Source organism: Zootermopsis nevadensis, unplaced genomic scaffold (assembly GCF_977971745.1).
Source record: "Zootermopsis nevadensis isolate Lab colony 2312 unplaced genomic scaffold, Znev_1.0 Znev_ptg000006l, whole genome shotgun sequence".
Classification (NCBI taxonomy): Eukaryota; Metazoa; Arthropoda; class Insecta; order Blattodea; family Termopsidae; genus Zootermopsis; species Zootermopsis nevadensis.
In genome coordinates, this window is record NW_028259138.1 from 12,138,553 (window position 1) to 12,163,609 (window position 25,057).

A 25,057-nucleotide genomic window follows, 5' to 3' on the forward strand; every position below is an offset into this window, starting at 1 on the left:
ATGACGCCCGCTAGATGTCTTCAGTTTCCTCAAGCCATTATAAGTATTAAGTTTTTCTTTGCCTACACCAACGTGAAGAAGGGACATTTCTTGTCTTATCTGTATCTTCATCTAACGTTGTTAGGGACGTGTTTAACCACCGGCTCAAGGCTTGTTTATTTGGAATCAGCTTATAAATTAAATATTATACCTTTCATTAAATCTCAATCCGTGAACCGGAAGCGATTCATCAGTATCTTTTCAGTCTTAATGCTTGGTGGTATGAAGGCTTTCATTTTATTATTCCTAGACGCTTATCCATTTCCTGGATACAGCACTAGTAGCGGATTTGAGACACTAATCGTCGGTCGCTGGCAATTAAGTATAATGACAGTCATTACAGGGATGTCAGTAGCCACAAACTGAGTTGGATTGGTTGTAGCGACTTTATACCCCCCTCTGTGTTTGCTCTTAGGAACGAGAGTAACAAACCAACTTCACAGTCACGAATAAGACAGAAGACATCAAATTCTGGAAATGTTTGCTTCCGTTCTTTAATCTCTGCGTCTAATTCTGACAAATCAAAGTATGAAAACGTGCAGCGTAATAGTTTTGAATATTTTATGAACGGAAACTTTTGGTTTGTTACACCAAGAGAACAACATATATTGAGGGTTTACGATGATCAAGGAACTGAGGATATTATTTGTATTTATTGTAAATCAGGAGAAGTAATAGGAGGCGGGAGATAATTTAGTAAAGATTAGATAATCTGTACTGTTTATGGAATAAATTAGGAATATAATGGTAATAAACTCAAAGTGAGACAAGTTAATTGCCTACTCATTTTTTTAAAAAAAAACAGAAAGGAAATGATGCTGTCTAGGGAGATTGGTCCATTAATGTGATTATCACGTCCTGATATTTTTCTAACAGTAATAAATACATGAAACTTTATACCCACTGAGTGCTGGTAGATATTCGATGTTTCAGTGAGAAATCCTAATTACTCTATACAGGCAAACAGTACAGAAAGCTTTCTTAGTGTGTTGTTTTAAAGTTGAATATATTTTTCACATTTATTAATTAGTTTTCAACTACTATTACTAGAACTGACAAATGTGCCACATTTTCATACTTTATTGTTTTATAAACAAAGAGTATGGAATAATGGAAAAGTATCTGGCATATATTCCATATATTCTCACTGATTAGCTTAATTACAACTCTGCGTGGATTTCACTAATTAATCGGACCAAATGTTTGCGCAGTTCATTCGAAAATACCACGACCGCTTTCTTCCCAATCCTTTTACGTTCACAATGGCGTATATAATATTCATGGCATTTCTTTTGGCAAGGCTCAACAACTGAGTCAGTACAAAGGTTATCTATGGGCTGGACGACAGTGACTTCGTCTTTACGTGCAGACAGTGTTTGTCGCCAACCCATCTCTTAAGCATTAGACACGGAGTAATGGGGTTGGAGCGTGAAGCTAACCTAACCTAACCTTCGTCTCATATTCTGGTCTAAAACACGTGGCGCGATCCTGCGTCCGTTGGTCTCTTTTTGGTTTCCACAGCGTCGCATCAAGCTACTATGTTTTGCTCAAAGTAGTTTATAGTGAATGAAATGAATAAGTCAGGAAGAAGTATTGACATAGTCAATTAATCGTGAAACTGGATCACGCTGAAGCACGTACTATGTGGGCGATAACCTACGAAGAAAAAAATAGTTCTGTCATGCATAATAATGAGCTACCGTTAGCATCCTGTAATTAACTTCTGATTAAATATCAGAGCGGAAATAAGTAGGATGTATATACATATATATATTATATATACTTAGAGTTGTCTTCCCGTCCGCCTTAAAGCCGTCCGTCTGTTGAAGGGGACACACAAGTTCTGGATGCACCAGTTTTCTCTGTTAAGATAATCTGAATCTCTTTCGCTCCAGAAATGAATCCACAGTTTATTGTATCGTGACATTTGGCGTTGTCTGGTTAATACGTAATCTACAATACAGTCGCCTCCAAGTTATTCAGATCCTGTGAAGACATATTAAAATTAAAGAAACTTATTTTTGAGTATTATTTCGAAAATGAAACATTTGCGACTCGATGCTCAGAATTGACCTTAGCTTTCGCATTAATTATATCGTCTAGACATAAAACTACTGCTGAATTCTAATTTGTAGATTATAATAAAGATCTACTTAAATGCGATTCAAAAGCTTTGTTTATTGCCTGAGGCAAACGTCAAGACAATTCTGACAAAGCAAGTAGACAGGTCGGCTCAAGCCTTGCGTGCGGGTTGTACGCGGTTCGAAACTTGTCAGTTACACCTACTGAGCAACTTGAATGAACTTTTTTTTTTTGATTTTTCTGAATGCCTCAGACAACCGCTTTTCCTCCGAAACTGTTGCTGCTAAAACGTTAAATAAACCTTAAGAACATATTTTCCTATCTGCGTACGTAAGAAAATACGTAATCAAAAGTTATCTATTATCTCTCTCACCCCTTACATACCTGTCCAGCTTCTTACGTATTTTTATACTCATAATTCGAGTTTTCTACTAATTTTCATACGTAAAAAAAACTATATTTTACGTCGGTATCGATTACCCTTTCAACTTCCGTTCTCACCTAATTTACTTCAAGCTAAAGTCTGACTGTGGATATTGTGATGGTTTTACTGCACACTGTAAAGTAATATCCGCACTGTTCCTCAGCATCGTTTCTTTGAAGTCAGTGGAAGGCACTTAACTCGACGTATTAATAGACCATCTTCCATAACTTAAGAGTCGGTGACGTTAATGTCAACTGCTCGAAGGCTAAGGAAAGTCAGAGTAAACGTGGCCTGGTAAGAAGGGAATACATTTTTTTATTCCCTCAAAACAGGGAGGAAATACAATTTCCACTCATAGTTCACAAATTTTCTTGCATCTTTTATTACGTTCATGACAGATTTGTGTCTGTTACTGTATGTCTCTGAAAGTGTCGATCTCTCGAAGGAAACTTCCCGAGACTTTATAAACAACATTTTGTATTTTGTATGAGCGTTTTGTTTCTAATCACGACGCGAGGTCCCGCGTTCAGATGTTGGCTGTGGACCGGTTATCCTGACAGATTGTTGGTGATTTTACCCAGATCCTCAAATCAAATACCATGATAGTACCTAAAATTATGCTACTACGCTTTATTTAATATCATTATCAGTTATGTAGTCTGATATATTTTCAACGTCGTTAAATAAATCAGAAACAAATATCCTTTAGTTCTACGGCTCTCCTAACATCGCTTAAAATTAATTATGTTTCGTAGGCCCGATTTTCTTGTTTAATATCGTCCTCCGTTGCTGTCACAGATATTTAAGTGTTACAAAACTCTTCATTGCGTTTGGGTCCTTTATTTTCGTAGGAAAATTTTAAAAAGTGGACACACACATCCGTGTCCCAAGTGAGATTTGAATCTGCAAAAAAAAACATTATTTATCTATTTTTAAGTTATTTAACAATACTATTTATACTGCAAGGCTTATAGGCTTGCAACATCACTTGAGGTGGGAATTTGATCGTGAAAATGGCTAGAAAAATATGTGGAACGAAATGGTCTGTTTGGTTGATGCTATCACAGTGTTCGCCTGCAGAGACTTAGGAAAATTAAACAATATTATAGTAAGATAGATATATTTTACACCTGATGATGGTTTTATAAAAACCGAAACATGTTGTGTAAATGTTCCGAAATGTAAATCGATCAATCGATATGGAACATCAATGATATTTTATTATCTTAATTATAAGAAATTTTAAATATTGTGATAAGACGGATTAAAATAAATAATTGATATAATATTATAGTAGATAGTCTTGTCACGGTTCAAACTCGGCATCTCCCGCGCATATGTCCAAAAAATAACCGCCATGGTAACCTGAGCTGTTGTGTCAAACCGGATTTCAGCAATTACGCTGCAGTCCTGAAGTTTGGCGTGTTGTTAAGTGCTCGTGTTCTTAGGCGTGTGGGTCCCAGGGCACAGTCCGTGCCTGAAAGCAGTGATGACAAGATCAGTCGGTCATTAACACAGGGCAGGATGCACGCTCTAAGGATGATGTGACGTCTTCATTTTACAGCTATGCTGGAGGAGCTGATATTAGCAGAGATGATGAAACAGTTGCTTAAGCCCTCTGGCTTCTCGATGCATTACCAAATTACCGCCAACGGATGATCCCATTATGAAACCTAATTACACCAGCGAGTGCCTCTGATAGCCGTGCTCCACTGTTTTGTGTTCACGAGGTCCTGGTTTCAAGACTCTGCTATGTGACTGGCTACCATGACTGACGCTTAGTGGGGTTCCTTATTCCTTCCAGGTACATTCCGACGTAGTGCCTTCAAACAGGTCCTGACTATCACTAATTTTCTAAATTACTTCAAAACAATCACTCAAAATCATCCCCATATTTGACTGTGAGCGTAGTTTATAAACTGTTCAGTTAATATCGTAATTAAATAATCGGTTGTTAAATTCGTGCGCCTGATTTTCTCATGATATCTTCTTGATTTAACAGCTGTTAAAACACCGAGCGAAGGGTTAATTGTCCGAAAGGTTCTCAGAATATAGCAGAGACTTTCTTATATTTTGCATACAATAATTTGCGTGCAAGTTTAAACTATAGTTTGCCATCGCAGAAAAGTTTTCCTGCCGAATTTTTACAGCACTGTCGCACGAAATTCATTATTCTCGGTTCAAGGTCGCTGTGAAAGAGTGAGAATTTTTGATGTAAATTTTATTTTTACCGAAAATATAGTTGAGATGCTTTTCCAATAGAATCTCACGTGACTTGACACCGTCTGTCTTTTGAATTATTAAAATATGATACTTTTATTTTAAATAATTTTGTATATGCTATATACAAAAAGTTATGGGACAAAAATTATTTTATGGATTTCTGTGGTGTGGTTCCTGTATTGTGATTAGCTTTGTAACAACTCATTTATAGGCTGAAATAATTTTGAAATCAAGGTCAATGAGGTACGATTAGTTGTAAATGACAGATTTTAAAATATGTTTCTTTACTCCAATCAGAGTGGACCTTTCCGCTCTTGTAACTGCGGTTAACTAAGAAGGTTGGCTTCTCACCCGCTGACTACCTGAGACCGACAAGTCTTTGAGCGCAATTAACCGCGTCTAATTGCGAGCAATATCGCAACAGATGTTGCCCTCGGCCACAGTGATCACATTCCCCCAAGGCTGTTGGGACAGCTACAGGCAAAACTCGAGATATTACAAATGAATTAAAGGTTTTAATTTAGGTATAAGTGACAAGGGGTCCGCTGTGGCCGCGCGGTCTGAGGCGTGGGTCTTGTGCCACTTGGTCTCTGGGACCGTGGGTTCGAATCCCACTGAAGCCATGGATGTTTGCTGTGCTGTCCTGTGTACAGGTAGAGGCCTTGCGAAGGGCCGATCCCTCGTCCAAGGAGTCCCAACGAAAAGTTGGGGCCCGCAGTGCTCAGGCACTTGAAGAACGGGTCCTTCCCAGTATCCAGTATAAATGACAAAATTAGGCAGTATTGTAATCAGTAACTATGTCTGATTCCCACAGTTGTGAAATTATGGATTGATGTCGTTGGGGTTATGACACCGTATAACCTTAAATATCTATGCATTTTGATATGTTTCCATAAAATAAATGACTGATTTTTAATACATACAAATTATTGCGTGTTCCGTTCAGTTCAAGTACCGTCATGTTCTCTACGAGTATTTTAAAACGCACTTGAAGAAGAGATGCGAAAATTGTAGGTCTACGCGGTTTACAAATTGTATTCCTTTGTTTTCAAGGCGGCATCCTTCGGAACCTGTTGGTGCTTGCCCTGCGTGTCTTCTGTTGAGATTTCATTGGTACTACGCCTGTTCGCAAGGAACTGAATTTATTCACACAGGCGTGCAGATTGCAATAATACTCTTTGTGTTCACATACAGACAGACTGAAGGCAAAACTTTCAAGCCAGTGCCTTTTAAATTCTTGCATATTTCCTTCTCATGTTAGTCTAAATGACTTAAGTTATTTAATGTATTTTAAGTATTAGTGCAAAGATATGTGTTGTGTCGCAAGTTGGCTTTATAATGCCTACCATCATGTAATTTTACGAGGGTCGCTCATTAAGTAATGCCCCACATTTTTTTCCTCAGAACATATTTATTCAAGATGGCTCAAATTTAGTGACAATATAAATCAATGTTTCCTTTACACATACTATTTTTCCACATAGTCCCCATCAACTTGTACGGTTTTACGCCAGCGTGGAACAAGTGCATGCATGCCTTGCCGGTACCAGCTCTTGTCCTGTGCACGTAGCCATGTCCTCACTGCTTGAATCACGCTCTCGTCATCTTCAAATCTTGTTCCGCGGATAGCATCTTTAAGTGGCCCAAAGAGATGGAAGTCGGAGGGTGCCAGATCTGGACTGTAGGGTGGATGGGGTAGCACCGTCCAACCCAATTTGGTGATTTCTTCCCGGGTTCTCAGACTTGTGTGAGGGCGTGCATTGTCGTGCAGGAGCAAAATTTCTGCTGGATGCTTGTGAGGCCGAACTCGTCGAAAACGCTTCTTGAGGGTTTTCAGGGTCCTGATGTACGCGTCTGAATTGATGGTCGCACCTCTTGGCATCACATCCACAAGAATGACCCCATCACTGTCCCAAAAGACAGTCATCATGACTTTTCCGGCGGAGGGAGTTGTCTTGAATTTCTTCTTTCTCGGTGATTGAGGATGATGCCACTCCATTGACTGCCTTTTTGTCTCTGGCTCAAAGTGGTGTATCCAGGTTTCGTCACCTGTAATGATCCGGGACAGAAAGACCTCTCCCTCAGCATCAAAACGCTCCAACAATTCAGAAGAAATCGTTTTCCTTTGAATCCTGTGGTCTGCTGTGAGACTTCGTGGAACCCATCTTGCGCACACCTTCGAATATGCGAGAGCCTGGATAATTGCAATCACACTTCCATTGCTGACTGAAAGCTGTTGGGCCAATTGTCGAGTTGTGATGCGCCGATCCTCACGAATAATGGCATCCGCGCGGTTCAACATGTCTGGAGTGGTGGCTGTGGCAGGACGCCCAGAGCGCGGCAGATCACGGAGCTCGGTTTCTTCACTTCCTGAAGCTTTAACTCTCTTAGCCCAGCGACCAACGGTGCTCCTATCGACTGCACAGCTTCCATACACAGCACACAAACGTTTATGAATGTTCACCACCGTTTCTTTTTCAGCAACAAGGAATTCAATTACAGCTCGTTGCTTGTAACGAGAGTCGTTCACAGACGCCATTTTAACAGTTCACTACAGCTCCGCTATCGGTTGGAATCATTTGAAACTCCGTACACGAACGCGGGAAACATCAAATCTCAAGCATGTAAAAGTACACTTTTCTATCTTCATTATTGGCTGAGAAAAAAAATGTGGGGCATTACTTAATGAGCGACCCTCGTAGATAATTTTAAGATGGCTGTCTGTAGATTGAAAGTCGTGAAAACCTCAAATCCAACTTTAGATAATGTCTTTGTTGTTACTATTCTGTATTTATTATTGTGTTCCTCTCTTGTGCTGTATCTGTAATTTATCTTCTGACTGTTGATACAGCACACTAATAATAGAGAACTGATTATTATTATTGAATATATTTACGATAACATTTATTCCTTGAGAACACTTTCAGTGCATATAATGTGCCCAGACTTTTTATGTGTTTTAGTTTAATTTTGATTAAATTTGTTCGTTTATAATATGTACATTTATTAATGTGTCTCCTGTCACAGCTTCCTTGCTGTTGGCAGGAACTGAATTGTTACTGTCAATTGAAACTCTTGGCGTTCACATTCCTAGTTTGTTAAAAATCCTGTATGTGAAGATATGTCAGGTAAAGATTATTGTAATCTAATACAGAGTTTAATGTTGATGTATGTGTTTCTTCTTTTCCAGATTTCCTCACCACAAACTCCATAATGACAAGTCTGATGCCTCCGTAATCTGTAAGTGAATCTTATTTGTACATCTTACTAACATCCTTCCTGCTTTCAGCTGGTCCATACTACCGTTTCTTACTCTGTATAAATACGTTTAGCGTTTTAATCACGTCTTTGTATTCATTTCAAGATACGTTAATATAAGTTTGGTTTACTTTTGAAGGAAAGTCGTTACTGGTACCGGGAAGATCTTGCCCGTTGTTAAAATTAAAATTGTCTTTGAATATTTTAAGATGTTAACCGGTATTTTTAATTCTGCTTTGTATCAGACTAAATTATAGCGAATCATTAAATTACTGGAAGGAGAGTGGGGGAGCGGATCCTATCTCGCGAACCCTGAGACACTTTTTTTACATGACTGGACCCAACGTGACCAACTGCACGCGACGTATGTGGTCCAGTTCTGCCACCTTTTATCGGCTTGCATTTTTAGAAACTATTATACAGATTGATTATCAAATCATTCTTAGTCACGCTAGGGCTATGATTTATATTGGAATGAACACAGAATTTGTTATCTGAGGAGATACTAACTTGTAGTCTCTGTTTACACCGCGTTCTTTCAGTCCAAAATAAGAAGTAACTCGACACTTAAGTGGGAATCCCATTGGGACTTGATCGACCCTAGGCAGTTTGAAATATTATTCGTACTTATGTATAAAGGAGCATTAGTTTTAGTAGTACAGGAAGCCCTCTTTATCAGTCGTCTTTGAACCCGTCACTTACTTTTATCACAACCGTCTCCATATCCCTGTTTGGTGTCTTGTATTTGTCGACTTTGTAATTGTCTGACATTCGTAAATATGACTCCGAGAGCCTTAGTCGTAAGGCACGCTTCAGTCTACTGATACCAGTGCCATTGTTTCGCAAACCAGTAGAACACTTAATATATTTTTCCTTGTTTATTTGTGTCTTCTATGAAATCAGTGACCATGTCTGCAGAGTCAGTTAGAAAAGCTCGGAGGCCAAAGTAGTCACGATTCTGAAAACGAATTTGTAAACGTTTGTTTATTTTGAAGTTGGAAGACGAATGGTTAATATCAGACGCGAACTGTAAATGTCGTATACAAGAGTAAGACGATAAAAATATAAATATATTACAGAATTAACTATTTTCTTAGCTTATAATTCGGAATATATCTGTGTGTATAAAGTATTATTCATTTCATGAATTGTTATTAAAGTAGTATAATGTTTTGTATTTATTTACCCCCACAAAAGAGTTTGGTGTTCAATGTACTATTTTTTTTTCAAAACACGTCTAAATTTTACTCTGAATTTAGTACTTCCATATACGCCGTATGTTTAAAGAACAGACTAACTACAGATATCGTGGTCTTACTCTAGAATAAACTTAAATAAAACAAAGGGAAGGAACGAGAAAAGGCCTTATTTGCAACCTGACTACTGGTGATCACGTGTGTTGTGGAATCCCAGGTAACAAAAATCACAATCTGTTGTCATATATTTGAAGATCTTCAGTAATAGGCCAAATAATCGTGTATTTTTTTTTAGGTATTTGCTTTTTCCAAACTCAACAACGTCAGTTATAGTAAATGCAAAGAATTATAAACATATAATTCTACCCACTAAAGGGAGTTGTTAAATTTAGGAGTGTCGTCCAAATAGTTATGCCCCTCCCCTCTCACATAAGACGTGTTCAGTAATTCCTTCAGTAAAACACAGGAAGATCTATGAACAAATTGCAAACTTGTTTTAATTTTTAAATTCTTATCTATCAGGCCTGACACTTTTTTCTGACCAATATTCGTGACCTTAAAAATTTCAGTTTACTGCTTATCATTTGTGTGTTACCTTCATCGGCGAAGTTTCACTTTCGTTCACCAAACACACTACTGACCTGACCTCATAAAAACTCTAATGCTACGTAATTTTTACTCTCTTAGCCAAGGATCTTTTAACGTCGTCAAACATGCTCTGTTTTCTATTTCTAAAACTACGCTCCATTACTTAGTTATATCGTAAAATGCAGTCCAGACATTTAGATGGCGTGTTAAATGATTCTCTTCTGATTCTAAATTATATCTTGCAGGAATTATTTTCGAGGAGAACGCTAAATGATTTCTGTATCGGATGTCCTCCATTGAGACTTAAAAACTGTCCGTTTCAGAATATATTTTAAGTGTCATATAAATATATTTATCAGATACGTAAGAACAGGTTCCATTCCCTTAACAAACACTTTGAAACAATCTGTATCACGTGACTAACCTAGACCCGTGTCTCCTTTTACGTACAAATGTTGTGTTTCATATTATCTCCCATTCAGTCAGAAAATCAGTACATTAAGCGCCATGTTTTTGTGGTTATTACTTATTCTTTGTGTTCATGTGGTCCCTTGCTTGAATCTGGGCACAGATAATAGAAACTCCCACTTTTTTCAGATATTACTTCAGACCACGAACGATTTAATAAGCATCTTTTCCAATTTATAATTCAAAATTATCCAATAATTTAACACTGTATTACGCATATTGACAAAGAGCCCCTCGGTCTGTGAATCATCCTAAACATAATAACTGGGCACATCATATAAAATAACCTACTCAGTTCAAAAAGATCTTTCGTAAAATTTCTTCTTCAAATTATCTGCCAAGAAGTTCGTCTGATATTGATTAATCTTGTTGTTAACAGTTTTCTCCTGCTACAAGCGAACTAATGATGTGTGCAAAGTCGTAGACAAAGTATTTGGAAATCTATGTAGGCTGTTTTCCAAACTACAGTTACGCTGTTTTGTTATTCCGCTGTGGAGTAATCATCTTCTCCGATAGATGCTTAATATCCTTTCGTTCTCGGTTTGGAGACTGGACATTTTGATGAAAGGTCTTGCTACTTCTAAGCCCATAATATATTATTTTAATAAAGGCCACTATCGCTCCGTCCACACACATTCATATTTCACGATCATTTTACTATTTGACGCTGTATAATTTATAAATTTAAGAAAGTGTTAAAATAAAGTAAGAACGCCTGTTTATATCTGTAACTTAGTAGCCCGCGGTGTAGCCACAATTGTACTCATTGTTTACTTTGAAAGAACATAAAACCAATGTGATAAGTACAATATTTTAAGCTAGGAAAAAATATGATTTATGGGTAATTTAAGATATTAAATAAAGATAAATTTCATACATTTATGCAGTTCACGTAATACCGCCAGGATATCAAAATTTTGTGCTTAGAGTGGACCTGACATACAGCAGATATTTCAACGTTTAATACATTAATAATAGGTTAAATTTATGATTGGGAAACCTCTTGGAATCTGGACACTTTAAAGACCAAGATGAAGAAAATTAATCTTAATGAAACAGACAGTGAGGGTTGGATTGTTATGACTCAAGGTCTTTTCCATTGGTGGTGTTGAGCCTTTGGGTTCTGTTACCAAATTGTTTGGTTAGAATTCGATGCCTGCGCAAATATTGAGCTGTTGACCTCCATCACTGTCAGGCGGGTATAATAACAATAAAATATTAATGCATGGTTATACTTTAGCTTTCATAAAGTGTAGTTCCTCGTAAGAACTTTTTTTCGACATGTTTATAAAAGGCTATAAAACAACTAGACATTTTAACAACCGGATTAATTGTTTTGTTTAATTTTAACCGTCTAATCACAATAAAATATTTTATTAAATATTAAAATATTAAAATATTATTACTACAATTAACATTTAATATTTAAAATATTTAAAATATATTATTATTATTATTATCATCTCATGAACCGGATTAATGTCAAGTGAATGTATTTTTTAGGAAATTATTTCTATTTTGCTTGGCATCACTGCCAATAAAATTAGAGCATGTTGTGTTATGCTTTATATCTCATTAAAAGAGATAAAAATCGATCACTTTTTTTTTTTTCATAAATGTCAATTAAGTATACAGCAATCCAAATACAGGGATGACATGCCACCGTCAAAACAACCAATAAATCTGTGAAATCGAGATGAATGCATATCCACGTGATTATTATCAGTAACAGCTTATTAGGAGGGACGATGACCCTGTGACTGCTGATCGATTTGAACGATAAATATCTGAAGTTCGCGCTACTATCTTAATCGTGGGGAACCGTGTTAATTAAATGAGTCCCAAGGGATTCACCCTTTCTTGTGTCGAAAGTTACGTTGACAGTCCACCTACAAAAAAAAAAAAAAAAAGAGAGAGAGAGAGAGAGAGAGAATCCATTGCCTTTCGATCCTATTGGTTGTCTTTAAGTGCTCGAAACTAATAGATATAACCGCTAATTTGTATACATAATTACTGTACACAATTACGTAATTCGCTGGTCCAGACTTGCGCGAGCAATCATCGGGTAATTGAACCAAATCGACCCCTGATCATTTAGGCTGAAACGCTTGAAAATTCAGTCCATACTGACGTGGCTGATCGCCCGAAAAGACTTTGTAACACTTAAGTTAACGTGGACCAGTTGAGTCGAGAATGTGATTATCCGTGTGTCAGTGACTCTGACGCCTTGTAGGTTCCTTTGTAGAGACCGACGTTTCGAGATAAGGCCAACATCGATATGCTTAAAACCCTAACATTTGTTGTGGTGTGCTTCGTTTAGAGATAAGAAGCTTGAGGCAGGCACATTGAATTGTCTTGACTCTCAAGTTTCGGAGGCCAGAAGTGATTTCTGCAGCGCTGATGGTGCTTAAAATATAAACATGTTCATTTTTGTTTTACGTGTTAGTTTAATCATTAGGCCTCGCTTCCTTAGCTTACAGACTCAAAACATGAAGCTGATCCACCACACACAACATCCTATCAAAAGTACATCTTGGTTCAATAACAGTGGAACACTTCTTCGGAGAGGGTTCACCGTCTCTGTGATAAAATTTCTGTTTTTTTAGCTCAGGATAAAAGGCTATTATATATTCGATTGAATACTGATTAGCCACTTTCGTTATCCAGGAAGAGGCTATAAATATACGATACTTCACGTTGTCTGGAATGTGGAATTGTACGTATAAGGTGATTGACATTCCGTGCAGAAAGATATAGAGTTTTTCAACCTCTCACGTGTAAATACGAGGCTCGTCCACAAAGTAAGTTTCCCTGGGGCCGTTTACAGAAACAAAACGCAATTTCATGGAAATATTTATTGCAACAGATACAGCAAGTGTCCAGCTATTTTTCAACATATTCGCCACCGGAATTGAGACATTGGTCATACCGTGGGACCAACTTTTGAATACCTGTGTCGTAGAAGTCTGCCGCCTGGGATTGGAACCACTGTGTGACAACCATCTCCGCCTCTCTGTCATTCTCAAAACGCTGACGCTGACCGGACAGGAATTTCTTGAGGTGTAGGAAAAGATGGAAATCACTGGGAGCGAGGTCCGGGCTGTAGGGTGAATGATTAAACACCTCCCAGCTGAACTCCTGCAGGAGACTTGCTGTCCGTCGAGCCGTGTGCGGCCTAGCGTTATCACTGACCGCACTTCACAGTCGGCGGGAGCTGGAATAAGAACCTCCATCTTCAACAGCTGCAACGATGCTACTGTGAGAACGCGGGAAGTACCGTTAGTGCATGCGCCATGCTACGTCATTGCTCTATCACGTACGCACAGTCGCTTCGCGCAATATAAGGTTTCCTAGCTGTGGGACGAGTGGGAAACTTACTTTGTGGACGCGCCTCGTATAACTGGTCCCCATTTTGATTCTGATCCCACGCTAAGCCTATTTATCCCTGCCTGTTATCATCTTAGCTGCTATCCTATCAGAACGGAAATGTGCCTTGTACCACTATCTGAAATTTCTCTGTCTCTATTCCAATAAAAAGAGAAGGCCTTACTAAAGAATACAGCATCTCATAATGTTGTTTAATAAGAAGAACAGAACTTAAAATACCAGATTAGCGTTACACTCTTAGACGGAAATAGTGATTGAGTGGTTAACAGGTGTGATCCATATTCGGATGACTCCAGATTTAATTCTCTTTAATTTTGAAGAAATTTACATACGCGCTTCTTTTAATGTGGGGCGAAATTTAAAGTTAGGCCCGGAGATTGGCTTTTTTTGAGGTTTGTTTCAATGTTCTCCGTTCCTTCTGGCAAATGCTAGGATTTCGCTCTAAAACAGCCTATGATTGCCTCCTTCCACATCCTTTACACTTCATTATTCTCAGTCATCCTCTTTGAATTCACGTAACTTATTCAGCTGAGAAAACGTTGTTAAATAAAGTAAGATACAAACAAGAAACCCGCAGTTAATAATTCAGATGAATGAATTTGTCTTAAGTAACTACACACGTAACTGTGTATTGTGGCGACCAGATCTTTGAATGGAAGATGAAAGAATCACTGAGCGTCCCGCATCTGATACGTTCTTGCAATCATCCGAATAACTTTCTTTGTCCTCTTTAATCACAGAGTTTTAAAGCGGGATCAAATTATCCATGTCCGCTTAAACCGGAGTGTACTTCTTGCTGGCTTGTACAGCATCTCCCTGAAGGCACATCCTCTGCCGTGTTACATCACAGATTGGGCATATCCTGCCTCGCAAAATTCGGATGCTGAGGGCTTCTGAATCCTAACCCGATGTTGCCAAATTTCTTAGAATGCCTACAGTCTGACTGCACTCAATTTCGATTTGCGTTTACGCCGGTGTATAATATTCTTATATGATGTGTATTTGTAGCAGATTGAAATCTATTCTTGACAAATCTGATTAACTGCTCAGATATTATAGTCCAGGGTTGTTTTAAAATTTAAAATGTAAATGACAAAAATTTCTGTCTCGTAATTAATGGAGATATTTTGGATCTGAACGAAAGAGATATGGGCTATACTTTACAAGAAATTACGTATAGTTACAAACGCTGTACGAACATAAGTGCTCTATCTCTATGCAACAATAACGGTAACTGTGAGTGTCCATTACTTACTACAGTTAAAAAAGTTTGTCCCGCTATACGCCATGTAGGCGTTTGGGGTGAGTGGTCAGCATCACGCCCCGGCCGGCTTTACCCCCGGGAAAGGACCCCGGTACCCATTGTAGAGGAGGCTGGGTGGGCCCCAGAGCCGGTCTGGACGCAGAGGTTCGAGGAAAAATCCTCTGCCCCCGTCGAGGATCGAACCCCGGTCGTCCAGCCCGTAGCTAGTCACTATACTGACTGAAAACAATTAAATATAGTGATATTAATATGGGGTAGTGTCTAGAAAAATAAATTTAAAACAATGTTTCGTCATATATTCATAAATACATATACATACACAAATATGTGTACATTCGCTTGTACATACACACACAGAGACGTGCAACATTCATACATATATGATGTACAGACACAGTGATTTAATGGCATATTAAACTTGGTTCCTCTTAGAAGATTGACATAAAGTTTTTAAGCTATGTTTTGATTCGTCACAATGGAAGATGTAGCTTATCTACCGAGATTAAAATCCAGTGCACTGTTTTGTTCGTGTTTCAAAAAGATGCCCTTGATTTTAGAAACAGCAACAAGTAGGCCTACAAATTGTGTTAAAGACTTAATTTATGTTCGGTCAACTGTTACAGGAACCGTCTACTAGAAAGTAGTTTTTCTGTTGCTCCAAATGATTATTAACGCATCATTCATGCCCACTCATTGTTTAACATCTTACTGAATTACAGAGGCTCTCATGAAGTCGATGATTCCGCTAATTTTAATTCAATCACGTAACACACCGTGTCATTAGATTTCATTACCGTTCCCAATTATATGAACAAAACGCGGATTCCCTAATTGGTAAGCATTAATACGCCTGTTTCTCACTGGTAGAAAAATTGTTCTCTTCGTGAGCTTTAAGCTTCAAAGGGGAGTATGGCCATTGTCTGTTAATCCCTCTTGAATTCCCCTCCCCTAAAAGAACTCTGAAAAATATAATTTCGGTCATTTTTGGATTATTTAGTTACTAATTATCGTTATAAATAACAGGTTCCAAGTTCTACTTCTGAAGAAAGAAATAGGTCTTGATGTTAACTAAGAAGAATTTTCTTTGATATGAAACTGATAGTGACCCACCTGGTCAAGATATTTTCCAACATTTTTGAAATCGGAACGTTCGTCACCGTGTTCACAAGAGCCGGTCAATAGGAACTTTATTTAGACAAGTGAATTAAATTTACACTATATTTATTTATTTAAAAGTCAGTATCATATCAGCTTTCCATCTGTTATTATGTTTCGAAAGTAGTTTCTTTCCGTTAATGTTTTCTGATTCTCATCTCCCCCATTCGTGCTACATACCTCGCCCCTCTCATTCTCCTTGATTTTATCATCGTAATATAGTTGATGAACAGTAAAAATGTAGAAGTTTTTCGTTATAAAGTTTCCGCCATTCCCCTGTTGTTCTGTCTTGTAAGTTCACATATTTCCAATATTTACAAGTAACCCTTTTCGTGGTGAATATTTTTCAATTTCCATCTGTTCTGTTCGATAAATTTGGACATGGTTAAAATTGAATCGCTAAGATACGCATGATTTTAAAAAATAAATGTTTTTAAAAATTGTAAAACACTGATGTTATTTTTAGGAAATGTTATTAGTGTTTCTGAGTGCTATATTTCGATCGTAGGATCAAAACATTTTACGATACTACCAAGTGGATGGAAACAATCTGAACTAGAAGGCAAATTCATTTGATTCCTCGATCCTCAAACTTTTATACTTCTAAATGTGCAAACATGAGTTATAGATTGGACTTTTGTAAATAAATATCTGCGTAATTATTAATCGAAGTAAAGCGAAATTGAAAAGGTAAAATTCTAATTTTATTTATTAAATCAAATTTTTTTAGAAAGTGCTCTGATGTAAAGACGAAACACTTTATTACAATTGTAGCAGACATTAATGTGCTCTTAATTTATTCGTGATTATAATTTCGATTTGTTAATGTCGTCATTTCTTACATAAGTAGGCTAAATGTTATTGTTATTATTCTCTTTATTGTTGTAGGTGGTGAATGAGTGTTAATTATAGAAATACGTTGTTAAAGTTTACAAGTCATTAATTGACAGGTTTAAAATTTCCCCGGTGGTAAAAGTCAATTTGTTATTGTCGTAATTACGTACAAATAAATTCCTTATCATACAGAAGAAGAATTTTTCTTGTGCCTTGAACTTTTATGGTTATTTAAAGATGTCGTTCCATATTTAGCTGTCTATTATAGGAAACTTGTTTGAAGTCGCAAGCCGGTGTGTGGACACGCTGCCTTTAGAAGTGACGTAACCAGTCCTGCACTACGCCACACGCCTCACACACGCGCCACTGTAATAACCAATCTTCCCACAGCTCTTTCCAATTCAAGCCACTAAATTATTTGAAGACGGCTGTCTTCTGAGTTGTTGCGCCGTGTAGTCTGGTAGAAGTTTGCCGACGTTTCAGAGGTACTTTTTACCTCCATCATCGTCGGTAAACGTATGCCAGACTACACGGCGCAACAACCCAGAAGACAGCCAGCCATCTTCGGACTCATATCTGTGAAAAACTCAAATGTCATACTAAATTATTTTCTGAAACTTAACTCATAAACGCAAATTAACAAAGTAGAGCTTGGAAAGTTTTCTATCAGTCTAAAAGTAAAATGCGCTCAATATATTCCAATGCTAGTCTACTCACTAATAGTCTTTAAATATGGAATTTGACTAGGGGAACAACCCGTTACAAACAACGGGATATAATATTGGTCTCGTATAATTTACGCAACAGCCCAGAGAAAATTATCAATTAATGGGAAATGCACGAATATATGAATACACGAATCATATATGATCAATAAGCTATAATTTTAGAAGATAGTATAATTGCGTCATATTGTGAATAAAATATTAAATTAATTATTCGGTTTTGTCCGTCTAATCACAATTATATTTAAAATTTACAAATAAGATAATTAAAATATCATTTTATGTTCCACATCGAATAATCGATTTACATTTGGAACATTTTTACAATTTGTTGATATACGAGGGTCGCTCATTAAGTAATGCCCCACATTTTTTTCCTCAGAATATATTTATTCAAGATGGCTGAAATTTGGTGACAATATAAATCAATGTTTCCCTTACACATACTATTTTTCCACATAGTCCCCATCAACTTGTACGGTTTTACGCCAGCGTGGAACAAGTGCATGCATGCCTTGCCGGTACCAGCTCTTGTCCTGTGCACGTAGCCATGTCCTCACTGCTTGAATAACGCTCTCGTCATCTTCAAATCTTGTTCTGCGGATAGCATCTTTGAGTGGCCCAAAGAGATGAAAGTCGGAGGGTGGATGGGGCAGCACCGTCCAACCCAATTTGGTAATTTCTTCCCGGGTTCTCGAACTTGTGTGAGGGCGTGCATTGTCGTGCAGGAGCAAAATTTCTGCTGGATGCTTGTGAGGCCGAACTCGTCGGAAACGCTTCTTGAGGGTTTCAGGGTCCCGATGTACGCGTCTCGCACCTCTTGGCATTACATCCACAAGAATGAACCCATCACTGTCCCAAAAGACAGTCATCATGACTTTTCCGGCGGAGGGAGTTGTCTTGAATTTCTTCTTTCTCGGTGATTGAGGGTGAATCCACTCCATTGACTGCCTTTTTGTCTCCGGCTCAAAGTGGTGTATCCAGGTTTCGTCACCTGTAATGATCCCTCAGCATCAAAACGCTTCCAACAATTCAGAAGAAATTGTTTTCCTTTGAATCCTGCGGTCTGCTGTGAGACTTCGTGGAACCCATCTTGCGCACACCTTCGAATATGCAAGAGCCCGGATAATTGCAATTACACTTCCATTGCTGACTGAAAGCTGTTGGGCCAATTGTCGAGTTGTGACGCGCCGATCCTCACGAATAATGGCATCCGCGCGGTTCAACATGTCTGGAGTGGTGGCTGTGGCAGGACGCCCAGAGCGCGGCAGATCATGGAGCTCGGTTTCTTCACTTCCTGAAGCTTTAACTCTCTTAGCCCAGCGACCAACGGTGCTCCTATCGACTGCACAGCTTCCATACACAGCACACAAACGTTTATGAATGTTCACCACCGTTTCTTTTTCAGCAACAAAGAATTCAATTACAGCTCGTTGCTTGTAACGAGAGTCGTTCCCAGACGCCATTTTAACAGTTCACTACAGCTCCGCTATCGGTTGGAATCATTTGAAACTCCGTACACGAACGCGAGAAACATCAAATCTCAAGCATGTAAAAGTACACTTTTCTATCTTCATTATTGGCTGAGAAAAAAAATGTGGGGCATTATTTAATGAGCGACCCTCGTAATTTTACACCTGAAAATGGTTCGGTGAAACCGAAACATGTTGTAAAAATGTTCCAAATGTAAATCGATTATTCGATGTGGAACATAAGATGATATTTTAATTATATTATTTGTAAATTTTAAATATAATTGACAAAACCGAATAATTAATTTATAATTTTAGATAAAGTCTTCCCTTACTTTATAAACGATTGCAATTCACAATCACATTAAAACTATTTAGGTTGAAGGGATCTTACAGATTTCTTTTACAAATGGTGACTTAACTCGCGCGTGTTTAGACAGCAATGCCGTTGGAAAGGTATACTCCTTGGAGTACACAGGCATTCCCGAGATGTTCTTCATGCTACATCACGTAAGTCATTGTTGCACTTATGTGGTCCAAGGTTAGTGTATGTGTTAAATTGAGGGCTTTGAAGAACTTAGAATTTTATCCCGTTCTGCTGATAATATTAAAGGGGGTAGATAATCTTAACCTATGTCAGTAAAGTAAAGGTCACCAAAAGAAATGGATAGAACAGTCCCAGTTGCTCTTCGGATGCTGCGATCAAGACGGCTGCACGGTCAAAGGTAGTTCGAGCTCTGGTATCAGGGGCTCAAATCAAGTTCGAGGCCGTGCAAAGAATCCTTTCAGTGTCGGACAGGGTTCTAAAGCTTTCGAAGAAAACGAGTTATAGTAAGCATTAGTCATTAATTTCTTGGTTGGTTGGTTAATAATACATCTTCTTGGTGTCACTTTGAGAACCCCTGACGATGATCTGTGGGCTACGTGTTTCGGAAGTTGTGTAATGTTTCTACAGGTCCTTGTGGTACGTGTTATATTCCACTCCTCCGTTGAAATGTTATTCCTGGACACGGCCCTGTCTCCTTAATTTCAAAGGACATGGAGCCCGCTGAGTGTGGGAATAGAAAGGTTCTTCTGCTCTCCTTGTACTCGCTTTGCATGGCTGCTTAATGACACAGGAACTAATTAGGTGACATTTATTCTATTTTCGCAGTATCAGATCATTTAAAGATCCAGTTTAATGCTCAGCCAGTCTTGATCAATCTATTGACAAAATAAGCATTTTAATTCGACGATTGCTAGTGAGAAATTATCACAAGTCTTCAATAACACCACCACGACTACCATAATTACGCATTTATGTCTTTAACCCATTTTGGACACTTTTAAATCACTGTATGGGGTTTCTCCCCAGTTCAAATAAAAATTAAGTTAAAAATAGTATTAAAATTGTCCGTCAATCACAATAAAGTAATATAAGATAATTAAATGGTTAAAATATTATCCTTTGTTCCGTAATTGTTTGTTAGTAATTGAATTAAGAGTTTATAACATACACCTGATGACGGCTCTATGAAAGCCGAAACATGTCGAGAATGTTCCATATGTAAATCGAGTACTCGATACGGAACAAAGTATAATATTTTAACCATTTAATTGTCTTATATTACTTTATTGTGATTGACGGACAATTTTAATATATTTTAATACTATTTTTAAATAAAATCACAATATGACGCACCTACAATATCTTAAAAATTAAGTTTCAGATGAGTATCAAATAGCTTCTTGTGTTTCGCTGTTTTATATTTTAAATAAATAAAGCACGGCAGTAGAAGTGACGTCTCTGTTTGCTTGTGGGAAGACAGAAGAACGAAGAATATATTTCATAGGCATTCAGTTTGACGTGTCTGCTTACAGTGTCGTGTAGTGACACTAGAAAACATGATGAAAGTTACGAACGTATGCTTTGTAAATCAGATTTAGAAACCAAAGTGTTTTCATACAGAGTTGATACGTTTCATATAAAAAAAAAATGTGGACAGACGGACGGACCCACACTGCTGTTTTTAATTTCATCTTAATACGGAAGATGTAAATTATTTTTAAATGCATTGAAGTACCAAGAGCCCTGTTGTTCAAATTTCGAACTTAACGTAAAGATTAACCGATTCGCAAATGGAAATTTAGAGCGGGCTTTAATATAAACACAAGAATAATAATCATATCCAAGTCCCAAATAGCAGAACACAGGCATAAGATAAGAGTAAGATAAGGCGATCAAAGAGTGTTTGATCAGAGGAACCTTGTTTCCCGTTCCACGTGGTCCCCTGTCATCCCGTCACATGTGACATTTAGGGTAACAGATTTAGACAGTGACACCCGTCTTCTGTGTTGTAGCTCTTTGGTTCCGTCCGCAAGGGTCAAATGTTACATTCTAGTTTTACGCATATGAATTATTACGCTATACGTGCATATCCATAACTGTTCTTTGATGTATGAATGTGAAGACTTTAATGCCGTGTGATTGCCTATCGAAAGATTCATATTCTTTCCTTAACGTTTTAAAAGCTGTGTAATACAGGGACCCGGTAGGTCAGTTACTTATTTGCCAGCTTGGCTGAATACGTAGTCACTTGCCTCTTATCAATTTAAGTGTTTCATATGAAGGTTTCCCGTGTTATTTGTCGTTAGATTAGATACGGACCTCCCACTGTTCCTCAAAGCAGGTTGCTGAAATTTCGTAAAATATTATTATTTCTTCAGAAGCAAAGATCATGTGGGATTTTGTATTTAAAATGGCATTACGTCTTTTTCGTTGACGTCATATATTTTGGGCCTGTTAACTGCGGTATATATGTTCTTACATGTCTTATGCATTGTATACAGAAGTGGTTATCAACCGGGGGTACGCGTACCCCCGGGAGTACGCGAAGACATCTTAGGGGGTACGTGAAATTTAAAAAAAATATATATTATTTTATGATAAACACTGAATAATCAGTAATGTAATTTATTTAATTTATTTTAGATGTAGATTATATACTATGTATAACTTGAATTATACACCAACAACTTTGGTGGTACAAAGTTGAAGAGAAATTATATCTGGGGGTACGCGAACAAGAAAGGTTGAATATCACTGGTCTACAGGATACAGTGGGGCATTCTGTGGTTCATATTTTCTTATGTTCTCTGAAATTTGCCGTAATTGAGGTGGAACTTACCGCGGCAGGATCATGTGCTTTAAAAACCACAGTTTTACAATAATTTAATAGCTTTGCACATTAAATGTTGCACACAATTCATATAACATTTTTAAAATTGTGAGAATTAATATCAAGATGTTAAAAATTACATGGTACCCTACCCGATTCTTCCAAATACCATATTGTTAACCTTTGTTTACTTCTGAAACACATTAGTTGTATTAAGTATCTACGTTTGAACATATGAACTGTGTATGTCTTACCTCAAGCTTTATGCAGCTAGATATAAAATATAATATTTTTGCAACAAAGATCAGTTATTATAAAAATTGCAATAGATTTAACAGTTCTTTATGACGTTTGTAAATGATCACAGGTTTGAACCCAGAAGCTTCCAAAGTCTAACTTCTTTTTTCAAGTGTAGGCTTTCTAGTTTTTAGGTGTTTTGCGTTGTCGTATCGAAACATGACTTGCACAACGGGGCGTAGAAATGAGTAAAGTTCAGTTCTTTTATACTCACGACATTAAAATCGATGCGAATTAGGCCAGACAGACGAGAAAGAGAGTGATGAAATGCAACAGTACCCTGCGAGGGTACCATCGGTCGAATTACATGCCGCGTTACAGACGAATATATTTTAGTGTATAAATAACGAAACAAGAAACTTACGCAAAGTGTAACAGTGCTGATGCTTTCGTCAGAAATGGACGTTTTGACTTTGAGAATGATGCCAACGTCATGTGGTCACTGAACTTTTGAGTTTGGCGTCGTAGTTCCCACACCCTTACCAGTGACTCCGAAAAAATAGAGGATTTTTAAAAAATTAAATTTTCTTTGCAAATGTAGTAGTGGTAGAACAGTTCTACGAAAACAAAACTGCAATCATCGGGTACAAATACATGAAATTTTATTATTTTTATTTACTTATTAAATTCATGGCCTTGATTTAATAATTCAGAAAGAAAAACTTAATTTCTTACGTATATATTAAATTCTTGTCCGTCTAATCACAATAAATTCTTATTAAATATTAAAATATTACAATAATTAACATTTAAAATATTTAAAATATTATTAAATGATGTTCTTTATCGAAATATTCGATTTACATTAGACCATCATTTTTCATGTTTCACGACATGTTTCAGTTCCTAAAAGAACCATCCTCAGGTGTATATAATTATATAAAGCTTCAAAACGATAAATAATTCAAATACAATTTTCATACATTATGCCAGTGTACATTTTTATCATATTTTTACCAGATCTTAAACGATGTTCTTTTTCAGATTTTTATTCCATTTTTAATAACACACTCGATGTTGTTCTGTATATATACATCATGCTCAATGTGACTTTATTGTTATTATATCACAATATGACGCAACTTTGCCATCTTAATTTTTTACCCCAAATCAATAGGTTTCTAGAACGTAGACTGTAATACTGCTCGTTGGGTAATAGACAGATTTATTTCTCGAGTTTTCTGTTGAATTTCAATTACTGTGTTGATAATTATGTTTAAACGTTTTCCCCCCCCACCACTTATAAATTTAACAGACAGACAGACTGACTGACCGACCTCAGAATACGAGGTAAACTGGCTCGATTTCTGCTAAACTTACGATTTCTTCCGCATTTTCTTTCAACTTTAAAGTGCTATATCACCACCTGATGACCATCGAACACAGATTAACGTTACACTGACAATCATCTGATTAGTTACACAGTCGAACGCATTGTGCTTAAACACTGGGAATGATTTTGTAAACAGATGGCTGTGAAAAAAAGTCGTGTAACTGTACAGAAACTCGAAATTTGTTTCCGTTTGCTGGCTACAACTGCAGATTATAAATCGACAATGGATTTTCGTCAAAGAAATCTGTACGTTTTGTTCTGCTATTTTAACTGTAAAGCTTGATTCTTTGTCTGAACCAATTAAATTATCCACTCCGTTCAGTCTAAAAATATCCATCGTTTAACTATAATTTTGTGTTTTGTTTTATGTGGGTATAAAAGTTTTGCCTGTCACTGCAATGGAGAATTTATATCGGAACCGAAAACAAAGTTTCAAGAACAGGTCATGTGTCGCTATGATCTGAATTTAACCTGTGAATTGAAATGTAACAGTGTATTTCTTGAGAAGCTAATAACCACTCAGCTGGTCAGTTATTATAGAAACTGAAAGTTCATTGGCTATCCTGTTTATTTTAAATATATTCTATTATTATTTTCACACCTGCGTCTAGGATATTTATTTGTATTTTCTGACTGTTGTTCTACATCCGTTTCTCATATTTGCGTGTATCCTTCCCTCCTGTTTCATCCTACTTGCTTTTACCATCTTCATAACATTCTTCAAACAGCGCAAACGTTCATGAAGCTCCTCATTGGTTACGTGATTTTCTCCAGGCTCCTGTTGCTTTCTCCTTCATAGTACCATTCATTGTCCTACCACTCGATTCTAAAATATCATCAGTCTGCCGTATAATTCTATAAATTGATAGGATACATCTAACGCATTGAAAAATAAAAACATAGTTTTCAATATTTTAATTTCTGTGTTCTTATACAACAGAAAGGAAACAAAATCTTGCTACGTCTTGTTATGATTATATTATTATAATGCAGAGACACTACATTCAGATTTGTATCAGATCCAGAGCAAAGTTAACCATAATTAATTTCGTAAATAACAACATAATCTTGGTGAGATTTCAGTTTCTCTCGGCGGTGAACATGAGAAATGTCTTATGGGATGTAGCGTCGTGTAGTTTGGTAGACGTTTACGG

General features: G+C 37.2%; 1 protein-coding gene across 4 annotated transcripts in view; it reads left to right on the top strand.

The window, feature by feature from the left end:
* LOC110840051 (paired box protein shaven) overlaps window positions 1–25,057 on the top strand; it is a 555,926-nt gene that overhangs the window by 212,820 nt on the left and 318,049 nt on the right. For all 4 annotated transcript variants that reach the window (XM_087343729.1, XM_087343728.1, XM_087343730.1 and 1 more), the window contains one exon: window positions 7,959–8,008. The gene's annotated coding sequence lies outside the window, so the exon portion shown is untranslated. The remainder of the gene's footprint in view (window positions 1–7,958; window positions 8,009–25,057) is intronic.